This window comes from Hemiscyllium ocellatum, chromosome X (assembly GCF_020745735.1).
Source record: "Hemiscyllium ocellatum isolate sHemOce1 chromosome X, sHemOce1.pat.X.cur, whole genome shotgun sequence".
In the NCBI taxonomy this organism is placed as follows: Eukaryota; Metazoa; Chordata; class Chondrichthyes; order Orectolobiformes; family Hemiscylliidae; genus Hemiscyllium; species Hemiscyllium ocellatum.
Genome location: NC_083453.1, coordinates 2102681 through 2113221, shown reverse-complemented (window position 1 = coordinate 2113221; position 10541 = coordinate 2102681).

The following is a 10541-nucleotide window of genomic DNA, read 5'->3' as shown; positions in this document are numbered from 1 at the left end:
TATTCACTCAGATACACTGGGACATCAGTTCACCATCAGATACGCAGGTCCTGCTGTTCTTACTCAGATACACAGGCACTGCTGTTCTCCATCAGATACACAGGCACTGCTGTCCTCACTCAAATAACACAGACACTGCTGTTGTCCATCAGCTACGCATGTCCTGTTGTCCTCACTCAGACAACATTGACACTGCTGTTCTCCATCAGATATGCAGGTCCTGCTGTCCTCAATCAGATAACAACGACATGGCTGTTTCCATCAGATACCCGGGTCCTGCTGTCCTCGCTCAGATATCTGTGACAATGCTGTTCTCTATCAGATACGCAGGCACTGCTGTCCTCGCTCAGATAACACAGACACGGCTGTTCTCCATCAGATGTGCAGAACCAGCAGTTGTCACTCAGATACACAGACACTGCCGTTCTCCATCAGATTCGCAGGTCCTGCTGTCCTCACTCAGGAAACACAGACACTGCTGTTCTCAATCAGATACACAGGCACTGCTGTCATAACTCAGATAACACAGACACTGCTGTTCTCCATCAGATTCGCCGCTCCTGCTGTCCTCACTCAGATACACAGACACTGCTGTTCTCCATCAGATACGCAGGTCCTGTTGTCCTCACTCAGATAACATAGACACTGCTTTTCTCCACCTGATACGTAGGTCCTGCTGTCCTCACTCAAATAACACAGACACGGCTGTTCTCCATTGGATACCCGGGTCCTGCTGTCTTCGCACAGAAATCTCAGGCACTGCTGTTCTCTATCAGATATGAAGGTAATGCTGTCCTCACTCAGATAACACAGACACTGCTGTTCTCCATCAGATACACAGGTTCTGCTGTCCTCACTCAGATAACACAGACACTGATGTTCTCCATCAGGTATGCAGATCCTGCTGTCCTCTCTCAGATAACACAGGGACAGCTGTTCACCATCAGATACACAGGTCCTGCTGTCCTCACTCAGGTAACACAGACACTAGTGTCCTGCATCAGATACGCAGGCACTGCTGTCCCCACTAATATAACACAGACACTGCCGTTCTCCATCAGATATGCAGGTCCTGTTGTACTCACTCAGATAACACAGACACTGCTGTTCTCCAAATGATACGCAGTTCCTGCAGTCCTCACTCAGGTAACAGAGACACTTCTGTTCTCCATGAGGTACTCAGGTCCTGTTGTCCTCACTCAGACAACACAGACACTGCTGTTCTCCATCAGATACGCAGCTCCTGCTGTATTCACACAGATACACAGACACTGCTGTTCTCCATCAGATACGCAGCTCCCGCTGTCCTAACTCAGATAACACAGACACTGCTGTTCTCCACCAGATGCGCAGACCCGGCAGTCCTCACTCAGACAACACAGACACGGCTGTTCGCCATCAGATACGCAGGTACTGCTGTCCTCACTCAGATAACACAGACACTGCTGTTCTCCATCAGATACACAGGCACTGCTGTCCTCACTCAGACAACATTGACACTGCTGTTCTCTATCAGATACACAGGTTCTGCTGTCCTCACTCACATATCTCTGACACTGCTGTTCTCCATCAGATACGCTGCTCCTGCTGTCCTCACTCAGATAACACAGACACTGCTGTTGTCCATCAGATACGCAGGTCCTGCTGTCCTCACTCAGATAACACAGACACTGCTGTTCACCATCATATATTCAGGTTCTGCTGTCCTCACTTGGAGAACAGCAGTGTCTGTGTATCTATCAGATACGCAGGTCCGGTTGTCCTCACTCAGACAACACAGACACGGCTGTTCGCCATCAGATACACAGGTTCTGCTGTCCTCACTCAGATAACACAGACACTGCTTTTCTCCATCAGATACACAGGTCCTGCTGTCCTCACTCAGATATCTCTGACACGGCTGTTCTCTATTGGATACCCGGGTTCTGCTGTCCTCGCTCACATATCTCTGACACTGCTGTTCTCTATCATATACGCAGGTCCTGCTGTCCTCGCTCAGATAACACAGGCACTTCTGTTCTCCATCAGATACACAGGTTCTGCTGTCCTCACTCAGATAACACAGACCCTGCTGTTCTCCATCAGATACACAGATTCTGCTGTCCTCACTCAGATAACACAGACACTGCCGTTCTCCATCAGATTCGCAGGTCTTGCTGTCCTCACTCAGATAACACAGACATTTCTGTTCTCCACCTGATACGCAGTTCCTGCTAACCTCACTCAGATAACACAGACACTGCTGTTATCCATCAGATACACAGCTCCTGATGTGTTCACTCAGGTATACCGGGACATCTTCTCTCAATTAGATACGCAGGTCCTGCTGTCCTCACTCAGACAACACAGACACTGCTGTTCTCCATCCGATACACAGGCACTGCTGTCCTCACTCAGACAACATTGACACTGCTGTTCTCTATCAGATACACAGGTTCTGCTGTCCTCACTCACATATCTCTGACACTGCTGTTCTCCATCAGATACGCAGGTCCTGCTGTCCTTACTCAGATAACACAGACACTGCTGTTCTCCATCAGATACGCTGCTCCTGCTGTCCTCACTCAGATAACACAGACACTGCTGTTGTCCATCAGATACGCAGGTCCTGCTGTCCTCACTCAGATAACACAGACACTGCTGTTCACCATCATATGTTCAGGTTCTGCTGTCCTCACTTGGAGAACAGCAGTGTCTGTGTATCTATCAGATACGCAGGTCCGGTTGTCCTCACTCAGACAACACAGACACGGCTGTTCGCCATCAGATACACAGGTTCTGCTGTCCTCACTCAGATAACACAGACACTGCTGTTCTCCATCAGATACGCAGGTCCTGTTGTCTTCACTCAGATAACATAGACACTGCTTTTCTGCACCTGATACGCAGGTCCTGCTGTCCTCACTCAGATAACACAGACACTGCTTTTCTCCATCAGATACACAGGTCCTGCTGTCCTCACTCAGATATCTCTGACACGGCTGTTCTCTATTGGATACCCGGGTTCTGCTGTCCTCGCTCACATATCTCTGACACTGCTGTTCTCTATCATATACGCAGGTCCTGCTGTCCTCACTCAGATAACACAGACCCTGCTGTTCTCCATCAGATATGCAGTTACTGATGTCCTCGCTCAGATAACACAGGCACTTCTGTTCTCCATCAGATACACAGGTTCTGCTGTCCTCACTCAGATAACACAGACCCTGCTGTTCTCCATCAGATACACAGATTCTGCTGTCCTCACTCAGATAACACAGACATTTCTGTTCTCCACCTGATACGCAGTTCCTGCTAACCTCACTCAGATAACACAGACACTGCTGTTATCCATCAGATACACAGCTCCTGATGTGTTCACTCAGGTATACCGGGACATCTTCTCTCAATTAGATACGCAGGTCCTGCTGTCCTCACTCAGACAACACAGACACTGCTGTTCTCCATCAGATACGCAGGTCCTGCTGTCCTCACTCAGATAACACAGACACTGCTGTTCACCATCAAATACGCAGTTCCTGCAGTCCTCACTCAGGTAACAGAGACACTTCTGTTCTCCATTAGGTACTCAGGTCCTGTTGTCCTCACTCAGACAACACAGACACTGCTGTTCTCCATCAGATACGCAGCTCCTGCTGTATTCACTCAGATACACAGACACTGCTGTTCTCCATCAGATACGCAGCTCCCGCTGTCCTAACTCAGATAACACAGACACTGCTGTTCTCCATCAGATGCGCAGACCCGGCAGTCCTCACTCAGATAACACAGGGACAGCTGTTCGCCATCAGATACGCAGCTCCTGCTGTATTCACTCAGATACACAGACACTGCTGTTCTCCATCAGATACGCAGCTCCCGCTGTCCTCACTCAGATAACACAGACACTGCTGTTCTCCATCATATGCGCAGACCCGGCAGTCCTCACTCAGACAACACAGACACGGCTGTTCGCCATCAGATACGCAGGTACTGCTGTCCTCACTCAGATAACGCAGACACTGATGTTCTCCATCAGATACACAGGTCCTGCTGTCCTCACTCAGATATCTCTGACACGGCTGTTCTCTATTGGATACCCGGGTTCTGCTGTCCTCGCTCACATATCTCTGACACTGCTGTTCTCTATCATATACGCATACGCAGGTCCTGCTGTCCTCACTCAGATAACACAGACCCTGCTGTTCTCCATCAGATATGCAGTTACTGATGTCCTCGCTCAGATAACACAGGCACTTCTGTTCTCCATCAGATACACAGGTTCTGCTGTCCTCACTCAGATAACACAGACCCTGCTGTTCTCCATCAGAGATGAAGTTACTGCTGTCCTCACTCAGATAACACAGACACTGCTGTTCACCATCAGATACGCAGCTCCTGCTGTATTCACTCAGATACACAGACACTGCTGTTCTCCATCAGATACGCAGCTCCCGCTGTCCTCACTCAGATAACACAGACACGGCTGTTCGCCATCAGATACGCAGGTACTGCTGTCCTCACTCAGATAACGCAGACACTGATGTTCTCCATCAGATACGCAACTCCTGATGTATTCACTCGGGTACACCGGGACATCTTCTCTCCATTAGATACGCAGGCACTGCTGTTCTCACTTAGGAAACACAGACACTGCTGTTCTCCATCCGATACACAGGCACTGCTGTCCTCACTCAGACAACATTGACACTGCTGTTCTCTATCAGATACACAGGTTCTGCTGTCCTCACTCACATATCTCTGACACTGCTGTTCTCCATCAGATACGCAGGTCCTGCTGTCCTTACTAAGATAACACAGACACTGCTGTTCTCCATCAGATACACAGGTCCTGCTGTCCTCACTCAGATATCTCTGACACTGCTGTTCTCTATTGGATACCCGGGTTCTGCTGTCCTCGCTCACATATCTCTGACACTGCTGTTCTCTATCATATACGCAGGTCCTGCTGTCCTCACTCAGATAACACAGACCCTGCTGTTCTCCATCAGATATGCACTTACTGCTGTCCTCACTCAGATAACACAGACACTTCTGTTCACCATCAGGTATGCAGTTATAGTTGTCCTCACTCAGATAACTCAGACACTGCCGTTCTCCATCAGATTCGCAGGTCTTGCTGTCCTCACTCAGATAACACAGACACTGCTGTTCTCCATCAGGTATGCAGATTCTTCTGTCCTCACTCAGATAACACAGACACTGATGTTCTCCATCAGGTATGCAGATCCTGCTGTCCTCACTCAGATACACGGGGACAGCTGTTCACCATCAGATACGCAGGTCCTGCTGTCCTCACTCAGATAACACAGACACTGCCGTTCTCCATCAGATTCGCAGGTCTTGCTGTCCTCACTCAGATAACACAGACACTGCTTTTCTCCATCAGATACACAGGTCCTGCTGTCCTCACTCAGATATCTCTGACATTGCTGTTCTCTATTGGATACCCGGGTTCTGCTGTCCTCGCTCACATATCTCTGACACTGCTGTTCTCTATCATATACGCAGGTCCTGCTGTCCTCGCTCAGATAACACAGACACTGCTGTTCTCCATCAGAGATGCAGTTACTGCTAACCTCACTCAGATAACACAGACACTGCTGTTATCCATCAGATACACAGCTCCTGATGTGTTCACTCAGGTATACCGGGACATCTTCTCTCAATTAGATACGCAGGTCCTGCTGTCCTCACTCAGACAACACAGACACTGCTGTTCTCCATCAGTTATTTTGGCACTCTGGTCCTCACTCAGATAACACAGATACTGCTGTTCTCCATCAGATACACAGATTCTGCTGTCCTCACTCAGATAACACAGACACTGATGTTCTCCATCAGGTATGCAGATCCTGCTGTCCTCACTCAGATACACGGGGACAGCTGTTCACCATCAGATACGCAGGTCCTGCTGTCCTCACTCAGATAACACAGACACTGCCGTTCTCCATCAGATTCGCAGGTCTTGCTGTCCTCACTCAGATAACACAGACACTGCTGTTATCCATCAGATACACAGCTCCTGATGTGTTCACTCAGGTATACCGGGACATCTTCCCTCAATTAGATACGCAGGTCCTGCTGTCCTCACTCAGATAACATAGACACTGCTTTTCTGCACCTGATACACAGGTCCTGCTGTCCTCACTCAGATATCTCTGACACGGCTGTTCTCTATTGGATACCCGGGTTCTGCTGTCCTCACTCACATATCTCTGACACTGCTGTTCTCTATCATATACGCAGGTCCTGCTGTCCTCAGTCAGATAACAGACCCTGCTGTTCTCCATCAGATATGCAGTTACTGCTGTCCTCACTCAGATAACACAGACACTGCTGTTCTCCATCAGCTACACAGATTCTGCTGTCCTCACTCAGATAACACAGACACTGATGTTCTCCATCAGGTATGCAGATCCTGCTGTCCTCACTCAGATAGACGGGGACAGCTGTTCACCATCAGATACGCAGGTCCTGCAGTCCTCACTCAGATAACACAGACCCTGCTGTTCTCCATCAGAGATGCAGTTACTGCTGTCCTCACTCAGATAACACAGACACTTCTGTTCACCATCAGGTATGCAGTTACAGTTGTCCTCACTCAGATAACACAGACACTGCTGTTCTCCATCAGATACACAGATTCTGCTGTCCTCACTCAGATAACACAGACACTGCCGTTCTCCATCAGATTCGCAGGTCTTGCTGTCCTCACTCAGATAACACAGACACTGCTGTTATCCATCAGATACACAGCTCCTGATGTGTTCACTCAGGTATACCGGGACATCTTCTCTCAATTAGATACGCAGGTCCTGCTGTCCTCACTCAGGCAACACAGACACTGCTGTTCTCCATCAGTTATTTTGGCACTCTGGTCCTCACTCAGATAACACAGATACTGCTGTTCTCCATCAGATACGCAGGTCCTGCTGTCCTCACTCAGATAACACAGACACTGCTGTTCTCCATCAGATACGCAGGTCCTGTTGTCCGCACTCAGAAAACATTCACACTGCTGTTCTCCATCAGACACGCAGGTCCTGTTCTCCTCTCTCAGATGACACAGACACTGCTTTTCTCCATCAGATACGCAGCTCCTGCTGTCCTCACTCAAATAACACAGACACGGCTGCTCTCCATCGGATACCCGGGTCCTGCTGTCCTCGCTCAGATATCTCTGACACTGCTGTTCTCTGTCAGATATGAAGGCACTGCTGTCCTCACTCAGATAACACAGACACTGCTGTTCACCATCAGGTATGCAGTTAATGCTGTCCTCACTCAGATAACACAGACACTGCTGTTCTCCATCAGATACGCAGGTCCTGTTGTCCGCACTCAGAAAACATTGATACTGCTGTTCTCCATCAGATACGCAGGTCCTGTTGTCCTCACTCAGATAACACAGACACGGCTGTTCGCCATCAGATACGCAGGTACTGCTGTCCTCACTCAGATAACGCAGACACTGATGTTCTCCATCAGATACACAGGTCCTGCTGTCCTCACTCAGATATCTCTGACACGGCTGTTCTCTATTGGATACCCGGGTTCTGCTGTCCTCGCTCACATATCTCTGACACTGCTGTTCTCTATCATATACGCATACGCAGGTCCTGCTGTCCTCACTCAGATAACACAGACCCTGCTGTTCTCCATCAGATATGCAGTTACTGATGTCCTCGCTCAGATAACACAGGCACTTCTGTTCTCCATCAGATACACAGGTTCTGCTGTCCTCACTCAGATAACACAGACCCTGCTGTTCTCCATCAGAGATGAAGTTACTGCTGTCCTCACTCAGATAACACAGACACTGCTGTTCACCATCAGATACGCAGCTCCTGCTGTATTCACTCAGATACACAGACACTGCTGTTCTCCATCAGATACGCAGCTCCCGCTGTCCTCACTCAGATAACACAGACACGGCTGTTCGCCATCAGATACGCAGGTACTGCTGTCCTCACTCAGATAACGCAGACACTGATGTTCTCCATCAGATACGCAACTCCTGATGTATTCACTCGGGTACACCGGGACATCTTCTCTCCATTAGATACGCAGGCACTGCTGTTCTCACTTAGGAAACACAGACACTGCTGTTCTCCATCCGATACACAGGCACTGCTGTCCTCACTCAGACAACATTGACACTGCTGTTCTCTATCAGATACACAGGTTCTGCTGTCCTCACTCACATATCTCTGACACTGCTGTTCTCCATCAGATACGCAGGTCCTGCTGTCCTTACTAAGATAACACAGACACTGCTGTTCTCCATCAGATACACAGGTCCTGCTGTCCTCACTCAGATATCTCTGACACTGCTGTTCTCTATTGGATACCCGGGTTCTGCTGTCCTCGCTCACATATCTCTGACACTGCTGTTCTCTATCATATACGCAGGTCCTGCTGTCCTCACTCAGATAACACAGACCCTGCTGTTCTCCATCAGATATGCACTTACTGCTGTCCTCACTCAGATAACACAGACACTTCTGTTCACCATCAGGTATGCAGTTATAGTTGTCCTCACTCAGATAACTCAGACACTGCCGTTCTCCATCAGATTCGCAGGTCTTGCTGTCCTCACTCAGATAACACAGACACTGCTGTTCTCCATCAGGTATGCAGATTCTTCTGTCCTCACTCAGATAACACAGACACTGATGTTCTCCATCAGGTATGCAGATCCTGCTGTCCTCACTCAGATACACGGGGACAGCTGTTCACCATCAGATACGCAGGTCCTGCTGTCCTCACTCAGATAACACAGACACTGCCGTTCTCCATCAGATTCGCAGGTCTTGCTGTCCTCACTCAGATAACACAGACACTGCTTTTCTCCATCAGATACACAGGTCCTGCTGTCCTCACTCAGATATCTCTGACATTGCTGTTCTCTATTGGATACCCGGGTTCTGCTGTCCTCGCTCACATATCTCTGACACTGCTGTTCTCTATCATATACGCAGGTCCTGCTGTCCTCGCTCAGATAACACAGACACTGCTGTTCTCCATCAGAGATGCAGTTACTGCTAACCTCACTCAGATAACACAGACACTGCTGTTATCCATCAGATACACAGCTCCTGATGTGTTCACTCAGGTATACCGGGACATCTTCTCTCAATTAGATACGCAGGTCCTGCTGTCCTCACTCAGACAACACAGACACTGCTGTTCTCCATCAGTTATTTTGGCACTCTGGTCCTCACTCAGATAACACAGATACTGCTGTTCTCCATCAGATACACAGATTCTGCTGTCCTCACTCAGATAACACAGACACTGATGTTCTCCATCAGGTATGCAGATCCTGCTGTCCTCACTCAGATACACGGGGACAGCTGTTCACCATCAGATACGCAGGTCCTGCTGTCCTCACTCAGATAACACAGACACTGCCGTTCTCCATCAGATTCGCAGGTCTTGCTGTCCTCACTCAGATAACACAGACACTGCTGTTATCCATCAGATACACAGCTCCTGATGTGTTCACTCAGGTATACCGGGACATCTTCCCTCAATTAGATACGCAGGTCCTGCTGTCCTCACTCAGATAACATAGACACTGCTTTTCTGCACCTGATACACAGGTCCTGCTGTCCTCACTCAGATATCTCTGACACGGCTGTTCTCTATTGGATACCCGGGTTCTGCTGTCCTCACTCACATATCTCTGACACTGCTGTTCTCTATCATATACGCAGGTCCTGCTGTCCTCAGTCAGATAACAGACCCTGCTGTTCTCCATCAGATATGCAGTTACTGCTGTCCTCACTCAGATAACACAGACACTGCTGTTCTCCATCAGCTACACAGATTCTGCTGTCCTCACTCAGATAACACAGACACTGATGTTCTCCATCAGGTATGCAGATCCTGCTGTCCTCACTCAGATAGACGGGGACAGCTGTTCACCATCAGATACGCAGGTCCTGCAGTCCTCACTCAGATAACACAGACCCTGCTGTTCTCCATCAGAGATGCAGTTACTGCTGTCCTCACTCAGATAACACAGACACTTCTGTTCACCATCAGGTATGCAGTTACAGTTGTCCTCACTCAGATAACACAGACACTGCTGTTCTCCATCAGATACACAGATTCTGCTGTCCTCACTCAGATAACACAGACACTGCCGTTCTCCATCAGATTCGCAGGTCTTGCTGTCCTCACTCAGATAACACAGACACTGCTGTTATCCATCAGATACACAGCTCCTGATGTGTTCACTCAGGTATACCGGGACATCTTCTCTCAATTAGATACGCAGGTCCTGCTGTCCTCACTCAGGCAACACAGACACTGCTGTTCTCCATCAGTTATTTTGGCACTCTGGTCCTCACTCAGATAACACAGATACTGCTGTTCTCCATCAGATACGCAGGTCCTGCTGTCCTCACTCAGATAACACAGACACTGCTGTTCTCCATCAGATACGCAGGTCCTGTTGTCCGCACTCAGAAAACATTCACACTGCTGTTCTCCATCAGACACGCAGGTCCTGTTCTCCTCTCTCAGATGAC